Source organism: Saccostrea echinata, unplaced genomic scaffold, assembly GCF_033153115.1.
Source record: "Saccostrea echinata isolate AGI-Se365-2 ecotype Australia unplaced genomic scaffold, CSIRO_AGI_Sech_v1 ptg000034l, whole genome shotgun sequence".
In the NCBI taxonomy this organism is placed as follows: Eukaryota; Metazoa; Mollusca; class Bivalvia; order Ostreida; family Ostreidae; genus Saccostrea; species Saccostrea echinata.
In genome coordinates, this window is record NW_026889783.1 from 2,828,085 (window position 1) to 2,838,493 (window position 10,409).

The window sequence follows — 10,409 nt, forward strand, 5'->3', positions numbered from 1 at the left end:
TTTTTTTCTTTTTCTTGACATCTTAGCTTCATCCTTACACGATTCCACCAAGTCCCTGCAACACTGAATCCAAGCGCCTTAATTTTACAATTTTTGTAGAGGTCATTGCAGCCCGGAGGACCGGGCTGCTCTATACATATAAGTTTAAGTGTTGGTATATGGGGATTGAGATGGGAAAAGTTATTCAGAATTAAAGGTTTTCTAAACATTAAAAAGATTGTTAATGAGAATGTTCTGTCCCTTTATAAATTACGAGATACACAATATATTTACTTCCATAAAGTGAATCTGTAAAAATATGTATGTTTTTCATATTTAATATATAAAGTTGCTTATCATTTACTATCGAAAAAACGACAGGTCCCATTTTTTAGAACATCGAATTTTACTTATCGCATAAAAACGTAAAAACGTACTTTACACAGTTCGTGTTTATATTCTTAAAAAGAAAGACATTTTTGAAAATAAGTGATGCATGTGTCTGGTTTCAATTGATATTTTATGCAGCCAACATTTACTTGAGGAATTGATAAAGTTTAAAAGGGTATCGTTTTTGTTCGATTTTCATCCGACTATAAGTTTTCAAAATATTCTCGACTATCGTCTCCATCATTTAGACGCATGCCTTTTTCACACATATCGAAGCGGTTTGATGATCAAGACTCATTTCCATTGTTTACTTTATTTATTTCCCGGGCGACAATTGATGGTTACATCAATGTTTTCTTGTTTTATTTAGAGTAATCATGCAGTGCACAGCTGGATGTCCCTGATTTAATGTTTTAGTTATGAAAATTCTCTATTTTAAATTGTTTATTCTCCACTTCTTTTAGCACAGGTGAAAGGAACTATATTTGCCTCTTTCTGATCCCTTTTACACATCTTTGGAATGTCCGAAATCTGGCTGACATTGGTTCAGCTGTTTCAGAGAAGAAGCGAATAAATTCAAAAGTTTACAACGTATCGGAATCGCACGAGATTGGATAGCAACAGGTCATAGGAGTGACTCAGTCGACCTAGAAAATAAAGATACAATAGGTTAAATTAAACATCGTGCTTGAACTAGATACAGACTAAACTTGCATCCCTTAATACAAATCAGTTTCTCTCTTAACATACCCTATTCTCAAACGCTGATGTGGTTTGGGCAATTTTGAAATACATGTAATTCATGACATTTACAATGAATGGAATCTTGATAAAGGTTCTGAGAAATAAGGAAATTAATTATAGTTCATTATAAAGAAACTTTGTTTTGCATACTAAAATCAACCTGCTTAAAAAGGCAAATATTTGACCATCCTTGTTGAGATTATGTTGTTATCAAATGGCAAAGCTACCATAGCCTCACACAATCCTAGAATTAAGCAGGATCAAAGGAAACACCCACATCCTGAAAAATCCCAGGATCCGTCCCCATTATATTAGCTGTCCAAAAATACAATGTTCAGATAATTATTTACGTCTAAATTAACGTCTAACTTTGGCTAGAAGAAAACTTTTCAGTTTATTTTATTTTGTTTAATTTTTTTCATTTTGTTTAATTTATATTTTATTTTATTAATTTGTTTATTTTTTTTTTATTTTTTTGTTTTTGTTTTTTTCTTGTTTTTTTTTTGTTTTGTTTTGTTTTTTTTGTTTTTTTGTTTTGTTTTGCAATGAACACACATTTATGTACCTATCTCTTTAGTAATTAAAGACAATGTCTAATACACAGTCAGCTTTATTTCACTCCTTATTCTAAAGAAATAACTAGAAGTACTCGTGAACACGAGTTATAATTAGGAACTCTCATAGTTTTGAGTCGGTCTAGAAGTGTGTCAAACATGGTACGTTATTATCGAAACCTGTGCTAAATATTGGGTAAAAAAAAGCCGTTGCTGGGAGCAAATGACGAAGTTGACAATAAAAGGAGAATAGTTGACGATGTTGCAGAGTTTGCTGGCATTAATTCGTCAGGTGTTTTAACCAATTTACGGGAGCTATTAAAGTTCAAAAGAGGTTTTGCTTTAAGAGTGTGACATACTTTCTTATAAAAACCAAATGGCATCTGAGTAGTTATAACCCAACCGCAACTCGATATGTTTGCAAATCTTAACGCTTTGAAAATAAACAAGCATTCTGAGAGTATTGCATAAAATGGAGTCTCAACTAATTTTTTATTTGTCTAAACTATTTTTTTATTCAAAAATCATCTTTTCAGTGGTTAAATATAAAAGGTTCATTCTTCAAGTTTGAAAAAAGTGTCATATGGCACAAAATTGAAATGATAAAAATCCACAATTATAATTTGTGGAAAATGTGGCTAAAATGGTAAGAGAAAAGAAATTAATTTCCACTTTGGGGTGTTTCTATTGAAAACATTTTTGCATTTTTCACTATCAAGATCAGCATTGTTGCAATGCCATATAAATTAGTAAATCTGTATGTGGATGCAGGCAATACACACTTTACTTCTCAACATTCCTCAATGCAGAGAATTATTGATTTTGGAGAATGAATGCAAAGCTTTGGTCAACAATTAAGTCTCTCAATACTGGCATTATCTGACTTTATGATTTATCAATGAAGTCAGGCATTGGCCGACTTCAGTGTCTCTCATTGCAGGCATTGGCCAACTTCAGTGTCTCTCAATGCAGGCATTGGCCGACTTCATGAGTTCTCAATGCAGGCATTGGCCAACTTCATGAAATCTCAATGCAGGCATTGGCCGACTTCAGTGTCTCTCAATGCAGGCATTGGCCAACTTCAGTGTCTCTCAATGCAGGCATTGGCCGACTTCAGTGTCTCTCAATGCAGGCATTGGCCAACTTCAGTGTCTCTCAATGCAGGCATTGGCCGACTTCAGTGTCTCTCAATGCAGGCATTGGCCAACTTCATGAAATCTCAATGCAGGCATTGGCCGACTTCAGTGTCTCTCAAAGCAGGCATTGGCCAACTTCAGTGTCTCTCAATGCAGGCATTGGCCGACTTCATGAGTTCTCAATGCAGGCATTGGCCGACTCCATGAGTTCTCAATGCAAGCATTGGCCGACCTTCATGAGTTCTCAATGCAGGCATTGGCCGACTTCATGAAATCTCAATGCAGGCATTGGCCAACTTCATGAAATCTCAATGCAGGCATTGGCCGACTTCAGTGTCTCTCAATGCAGGCATTGGCCAACTTCAGTGTCTCTCAATGCAGGCATTGGCCAACTTCACTGTCTCTCAATGCAGGCATTGGCTGACTACATGAAATCTCAATGCAGGCATTGGCTGACTTCAGTGTCTCTCAATGCTTTACGAGTTCTCAAAGCAGGCATTGGTAGACTTCAGTGTCTCTCAAAGCAGGCATTAGCCGACTTCAGTGTCTTTCAATGCTGGCATTGATAATTCATTTCAGTTAGACTAGTGTAAATTAGTGTAGTCTTTGACTGACTTAAGATATTTCTCAAACAGAGGTTTTTTGAAAATTCTTATTAGAGGCAATTACATGTTATTTTCACATTTCATATTACTAGGTGGCAATATCTTATAATAACCTTTTGTGCAAAAATATTAATTTTTTTTTACAGTTAAATAGTTAAAACATATTTATTCATGTAATTCAGCCAGCTGTTTTCCTCCTTTTTTGTTGCAAGTACCCGCCAGTGTATACCTGAAATTAAAAAGATATGCTTTTAATCAAGTTTGGTGTCAGGTACCAAACTTTAATTTAAACAATTTTATTGTATCAGAAATATAATTTTTGAGTATTTAATGTATGTTTTATGCACAAATCCATGTTCCATGAAATATCTTAAATTTTGTATATTTAATGTATGTGTTATGCACAAAAAAGTGTTCTATAAAATCTCATAATTTAAATGGTTCATTATTATAATTATTATTCATACTAATGACTTTCTCTTTGTCCTATCATCCAGCTCTTGGAGGGTTCTCTCTACTGGGTGAATGGAGGTGGGAGATTCACTCAATTCTCTCCTTATCAAGTTTTCCAAGGGAAAATTTATCTATAAAAATATTCAAACATTGAATAATAGTTAAAATCTTATAAACATCTAGGAGGATTTTCATCACAATCCATTTTCTGAGACCTATGCTCTAAATTTCACCTATTTTTCTCTCAAATTCCCAACACTGATTTTCATCAACAACCATAGCATTAGATTTAAATGGAATATAGTCTGAAGTATGAAGTGATGCTAACTTATTCAGAAATAAATATTATGTCTAATCATGATATGAAGAAATTTTGAGTCATTGAATCAAAAAATTTAATATTTTTTTATCTCAACATAAAAGTAAAATTTGAGGTATATATGAAAATAATATTTACTGACATACCTATATGTTTCATATTACAAAAGATAATGAAGCGTTGCTTTTTAAATCAAAATATCCCATTTTTTTCTCTGCTTGGAAAAAAATGCATCTATCTACAAGAGTTATCTTTCCATATATCACACATTGAATATTTTAGGATATTGACTGGAAACTTTATTTACATTGGTTGGTGGTGTAAGATAGCTTTCTCTCACTGTTGATGAGAACTCTTCCCACCATTGCTTCTCATCAGGTTTGAGAAGTTCAGACTCTTACAACTTTGGGCAGGTTTCCTGAACTATTCTGCTTAGGTACATGCTTTTCTCTGTAGGCACCACGCATTTAGGGTTTGTTTTCAAAAAACCCATGTCCTACATTTAGAAATAATATACAATTACAATGCTAGTGAAAAACACCAGTTACATGTACTATATTTGAAGTAACTTGCATTTTATTTAAATATATAGGTAGGTATAATCAAAGGATAATTGTTCCTTCCAATGTAATTACCGAGTATGATCTTCCTATACTAAGAGATTGTGTACGATATCACCGACATGTTGGATGCAAAGTGTCAGAAAATGGAAGAAGGGATCAATCTACTAGTAATCCGTAATTTGTTAAAATTTACAAGAAAGTTAAAATTCAAATTGTCAAAAAAAAAATACACAAGTACTGATGGTTTAAATTGGGTCTTGCACTTATATTATCATTATTATCAGAGATGATGTAGTTAAACAGTCATGTGACCAGTCCTTCATTCCCTTCAGTAAGAGTTTTACTGATTAGTCCACTAAAACATTTTATTCAGAGAACATTATCGGCTTAAATTACTAATGCAATAACCTTAAAAATTTGAATCCCACACTTGTCCTGTTGATGTTCATAGGTGTTTTCATCTTCAATGTCTGGCAGCCATCTCTCCCCTTCACCCCTTCTATAGTGGAATATGGGTGTCCTGCTTTCTGCAGTAACAATCATTGATTAACAAGTTTTTTTTTTCTTTTTTGTTAAAGAAAAGTACATGTAACATAAAATATTATTATAAATTGTAATCACAAAAATCATAGTGTATAACAAATCAAAGCAGTTTTTTTGTTGTTTTATCATTCTGTGCATATTCCTGTACCTTTGTCAAGGGTATGGATTCTAAATTCAAACTGATCTCCTAGACCATGATTGCTGACAAGATGATTTAACACCCACTCTTTGAAATCCCAGACAACCTTGACAAATTTCCCTTCCTTGATGAAACTCAATTTCTGAGAAGTATTAATCAAATCTGAAAAGAAGGGAAACAACTTGTTATAAACTGTACAAGATAATATATATATTTATTATATATTCAAGTGTGTATCACTCAATTTTCCTGTAGATTTCGTACAATCATGCGACGGTGTGATCCGACTTTCCGGATCACCACACTGCGGTTTTCTGAATCCATATCACCCCTCTCTGAAATTGATGACGTAGTACACAGAAACATGACGTTATTTTTCATGCGCATCAAAAAGTTCCTTGACAAAATGCTTTGTTTAATGGAAAAATCTTATAAAAATTGATCTCAAAAGTTTTTTAAAACTATATTTTGCTAGTTGTAAGGGGGATATATAATAAATTTATCATTATAACAGTAACTTGATCCGAAGAGCCGTATCACCTCTCGTTGACAGGCGCGTCTCGTTTGATCTGATGATCCGCGCCTTTCAACTCGACGTGATACGACTCTTCGGATCAATTTACTGTTATAATAATGTATATTTATCATATACTTAGTAGTAAATACACCGAATCTGCACTGTGTGATACGGAGGACGTCACAATACACCGTATCAAGGACCGGTCTGAAAATCCATATCACGTATCAGACCGGCGGGCAAAAATCCATATCAAACTGAACTCAGCCAGTTTATAGGGTATTTTTGGGGTTTATAAAATAATAAACACTAAATCCACTTAACTATACTTATCATGGCAGTTCTATAATACCTTAACCATTTTCAGAGATGTTAAAAGAGGAGTTCCTGGGGATAGACTGCGTAGCTTTGTTGAACACAAGCTTCAAGACCAGAACTACAAAACAAAGCCCCTTGTATTTCAAGAGGATCCCTTGGCTTTCCTTCAGGCGGGGAAACTGGAGACGCCTGTAGATATTTCCATTTTTAATGAAGAAACAGTAAGTCATGTTTTTTCCTATTGACTTTAGGTTTCTGTTCTAATTCAGACATGCATATAGTATGTAAAAATGTTTATCAAAAATACAATTTGAAAGTGCTATTGAACATGTTGAATACAAATACATGTATAAGCATATGTAATCAAATAAACTAGTTTGAGTATAAATTATCCAAACTTCAAATGATTGTTCTATTATTATTTTTATTATTATTTATATTCTAAGTTGTAATGTAGATATTTTTAATAGTTTTCAACATGCATATCAAGAGGATTTATTTTATTGCATTTAAGCCATGCAGTTTTACATTTTTGTTTTATGTTTAATAATTAAAGCCTGACTGACAACCCCTCCTAAGGATATGTATGGACCTTCCTTTGCTGCATGAAAATCACACCTTTATATTAACAACGTCATGGAATAGTGTCAGTGATACAAAGAAAGGATTAGAATTGATGTACCCTAATAAGAGTTCAACAGTTGTTGTATTTTATAACAAGAAGAGCGAGTACTGATACATGTTTTATAAGTGTTTATTTTGAAATTGTCTAATTATTCATGTATTTATTTATCAGTCTCATGATATTGTTTTCATATAAACATGCAGTTGTGAAGTTCCAATTGTTTTTGCGTAAAGTTGATTAAGTCAAATACAGAAGAATTATAAAAAAGACCAGTGTAAATCATATGATACTTATATCAAAAACATGGGACAAAAAGAATCTCCTTTTAATTTGTTCTGGAATATGATTTTCATGCAACTCATTGAGTTCTTTCTATCACCTTATTGAGATGCTTTGGTGGTGGTGGTGGGGGGGGGGGTGGCGTTGGTAAAAACACTGCTTCATATCCATCCACAAACCACTGGAAATTCTATACAATTTATATTATATCTGATAAGTTTATAATATGTTTTATTAAAAAAATGGAATAACATAACTTTGGTATAAGAATAAATCAATACTGCAATAAGTATGTTTTCTTTATTTATGTTTAACTGTATTACAGTAACTGAATAGGTATTTTACAAATTTATTTCAGCTAACTTCACCTAGCCTTTTGTATGCCTACTTTCAAATAAGGCTGGCATGAAGGGGCTACCTGCCTTAGTTGAAGCAATATCAAAGCCCTTGTTCTTTGAGAAAATTTTGGCCCACTTGATTACGAGAAATGGCAATCTGGTAGTTTTCCACTGTGGAAAAGGTAAAGAAAAAATAAGACATTTATTGAAGGAATGGAATTATGTATATACCAGATATTATGAATTGTATATAAACTAGACATTATGAAGTTTTATTTATTGAGCAAAATATCATTTTTCAGGAGAAGCACTGCAGGCAGGAAGGAAAAAGGCCTGAATGTTGTTGGGATTGATGCGAGAAATGAAATGGTCCGATCCTGTAATAAATTATTATATTAAAAAAAAACATTTCTAATATGTTAGAAATGTTAAAATTTGTTTCAGCTTCTTGTGTTTCTACCTGATAGAAGAACTTCTTCCAACATGGAACAAAGAAGTTAAACTGTCCAGGAAATAAGTTCTTTACAATTATTTATCTGGCACAGCTAAATTTCAATAAAAAGTGAAATGTAAGACAAAAATAGAGGGATCCTAATCCAATTAGAAGAGAAATATACTACAGAAAAGTAATATTAATTTAATAAGGACCCTCCAATGCCTGCATTGGCTCTACATATTAGATCATCCTGTACCTGCATTGACTCTACAAATAAGGTCATCCAGTGCCTACATTGACTCTACAAATAAGGCCATCCACAGCCTACATTGGCTCTATATATTGGGCTGTCTCATGCCTTTATTGGCTCTACATATTAGGTTGTCCAATGCCTGCATATTAGGTCGTCCAATGCCGGCATTGGCTTACTACACAGTCAGTCAATGCAGGCATTAGCCGACTACTTAGTCAGTCAATGCCGGCATTGGACCTTGAGAAGTCACCTAATGCCTGCATTGGCTCTTATGAGAGAGTCGCCCAATGCCTGCATTGGACCTTGAGAGAGTCTCTCAATGCCTGCATTGGCTCTTATGAGAGTTGCCTAATGCCTGCATTGGACCTTGAGAAGTCGACTAATGCCTGCATTGGCTCTTATGAGAGAGTTGCCCAATGCCTGCATTGGACCTTGAGGGACTCTTCCAATGCCTGCATTGGACCTTGAGGGACTCTTCCAATGTCTGCATTGGACCTTGAGAAGTCACCTAATGCCTGCATTGGCTCTTATGAGAGAGTCGCCCAATGCCTGCATTGGGCCTTGAGAGGGTCTCTCAATGCCTGCATTGGCTCTCATGAGAGTCGCCCAATGCCTGCATTGGATTTTGAGATAGTCATACGAGTCAGGCAATGGCTGCATTGCCAATTGAGTGAAAGAGAGTCTCAATGCCTGCATTGGCCCTTTAGATATTCGTGCAATGCCTGCATTGGCCAACGATGAACACATTCCCTTGACAGATTGTCATGAAATTCTTGCATTGGCTTTACTATAAAAAGATTTTCAAAATTTTTTAGACATTGGTGATTCTTAGCGGAATTTACAAATAATATTTCGTTTTCGTAATAATCGTCACTGCATTGCAAGTTATTTATTTTCCAAGTGTTCAAATAGATTTTGTATTCCTTTAACGCTAAATTGCATTAGTCTATTACATTTAGAACAATTTCAATTGCATATGTGATTAAGATAAAATTCAAATCAGAATGAGAAGAAAATTGCAAAAAATTGAATGAACACACAGTCAATATTTCCGTAAAGACTTCTATCACATGAATTTGGAAATGGGCAATTAAAACCATAAAATGTGTTTCGGGATACTTTTGTAATCATAAACAACTTCCTTCATAAAGTCGTTAAATTATATTCACTCTGGTAGTAGAAGCCAAGATTTTTTTTCCACATTACCTAAAACATTGATCTTAAATTAAAAAAAAATAATTAAGCCTAATAAAATTTAGTTGAGACTCCATTATAAGCAATACATGTCCCCTACCGGTATCCCCTTTTCTTTTAAGGATGTCATTTTATAAGACCCTGTCTATGATAACTGCGACCCCCCCCCCCCCCAAATGTGGACATTTCGGATTACTTGTTTATGAATGAAATGTTAGAATGAAATCTGTCTTACAAAGACGTGCTTGACTAAAATTACATAATGTATGAATACCATGACAATTACTTACGTTACTCGTTTTCCCTAACCTAACCACCCGCTAAAACTTGTCTGCCTTTAACTTATAAATAAATAGGTATATAAAAAAACAAATCAAATCGGGAAAAATATTCAGTCTTTATTGCATCATGTATTATTTTGCCAAGTATATTAAGTATTCGCTGGTAGGAATTGCTGAAAACAATGTACAATATTACTTTACCGTCGACAACCTCGTTTTTGGAACATTTTAGTGCAGCACGAACCCGATTATAAAAAAGAGGAATGCTCAAAACTGATTTACTCTAGCACCTGTTGGTCAAACGTGACAGAATTCAAACTTGATCTATAGTTTGTCACTATAAAGCTATCTAGCAAGTTTGAAATGAATAATTTTAAACCTGACAACCTCGTTTTGTAACATTAATATAGTGCAGCACGAACTCTATCTTGAACTATAACAAAAAAGAGGAATGTTTAAAACTGATTTACTCTGGAACCTTTTGGTTAAATGTAATTATTTACATTTGCAAATATTTTTCTTAGATGAACCTATTGAAGAGGAAATATGTTCAATTCTGTATGAACTTATTAGGGGGTCAGAGGTCATGGCGTGACCGAATCACACAGCAAGACGATATCTTGTCTACATATTTCTGTCACAGTGACACTGTTTCGGAACTTCTGAGCCGTTAAAGCGATGAAAAAGATAAAATTATTGAAACATATATTTTTTTTGTTCAACAAATGATAATTATATCTTTC

General features: G+C 33.9%; 2 pseudogenes; one reads left to right on the forward strand and one right to left on the reverse strand.

The window, feature by feature from the left end:
- Positions 1–3,824: 3,824 nt before the first annotated feature.
- LOC133199685 (uncharacterized) lies at positions 3,825–5,695 on the reverse strand (annotated as a pseudogene).
- On the forward strand, positions 5,694–7,901 carry LOC133199686 (uncharacterized; annotated as a pseudogene).
- Positions 7,902–10,409: the final 2,508 nt, after the last annotated feature.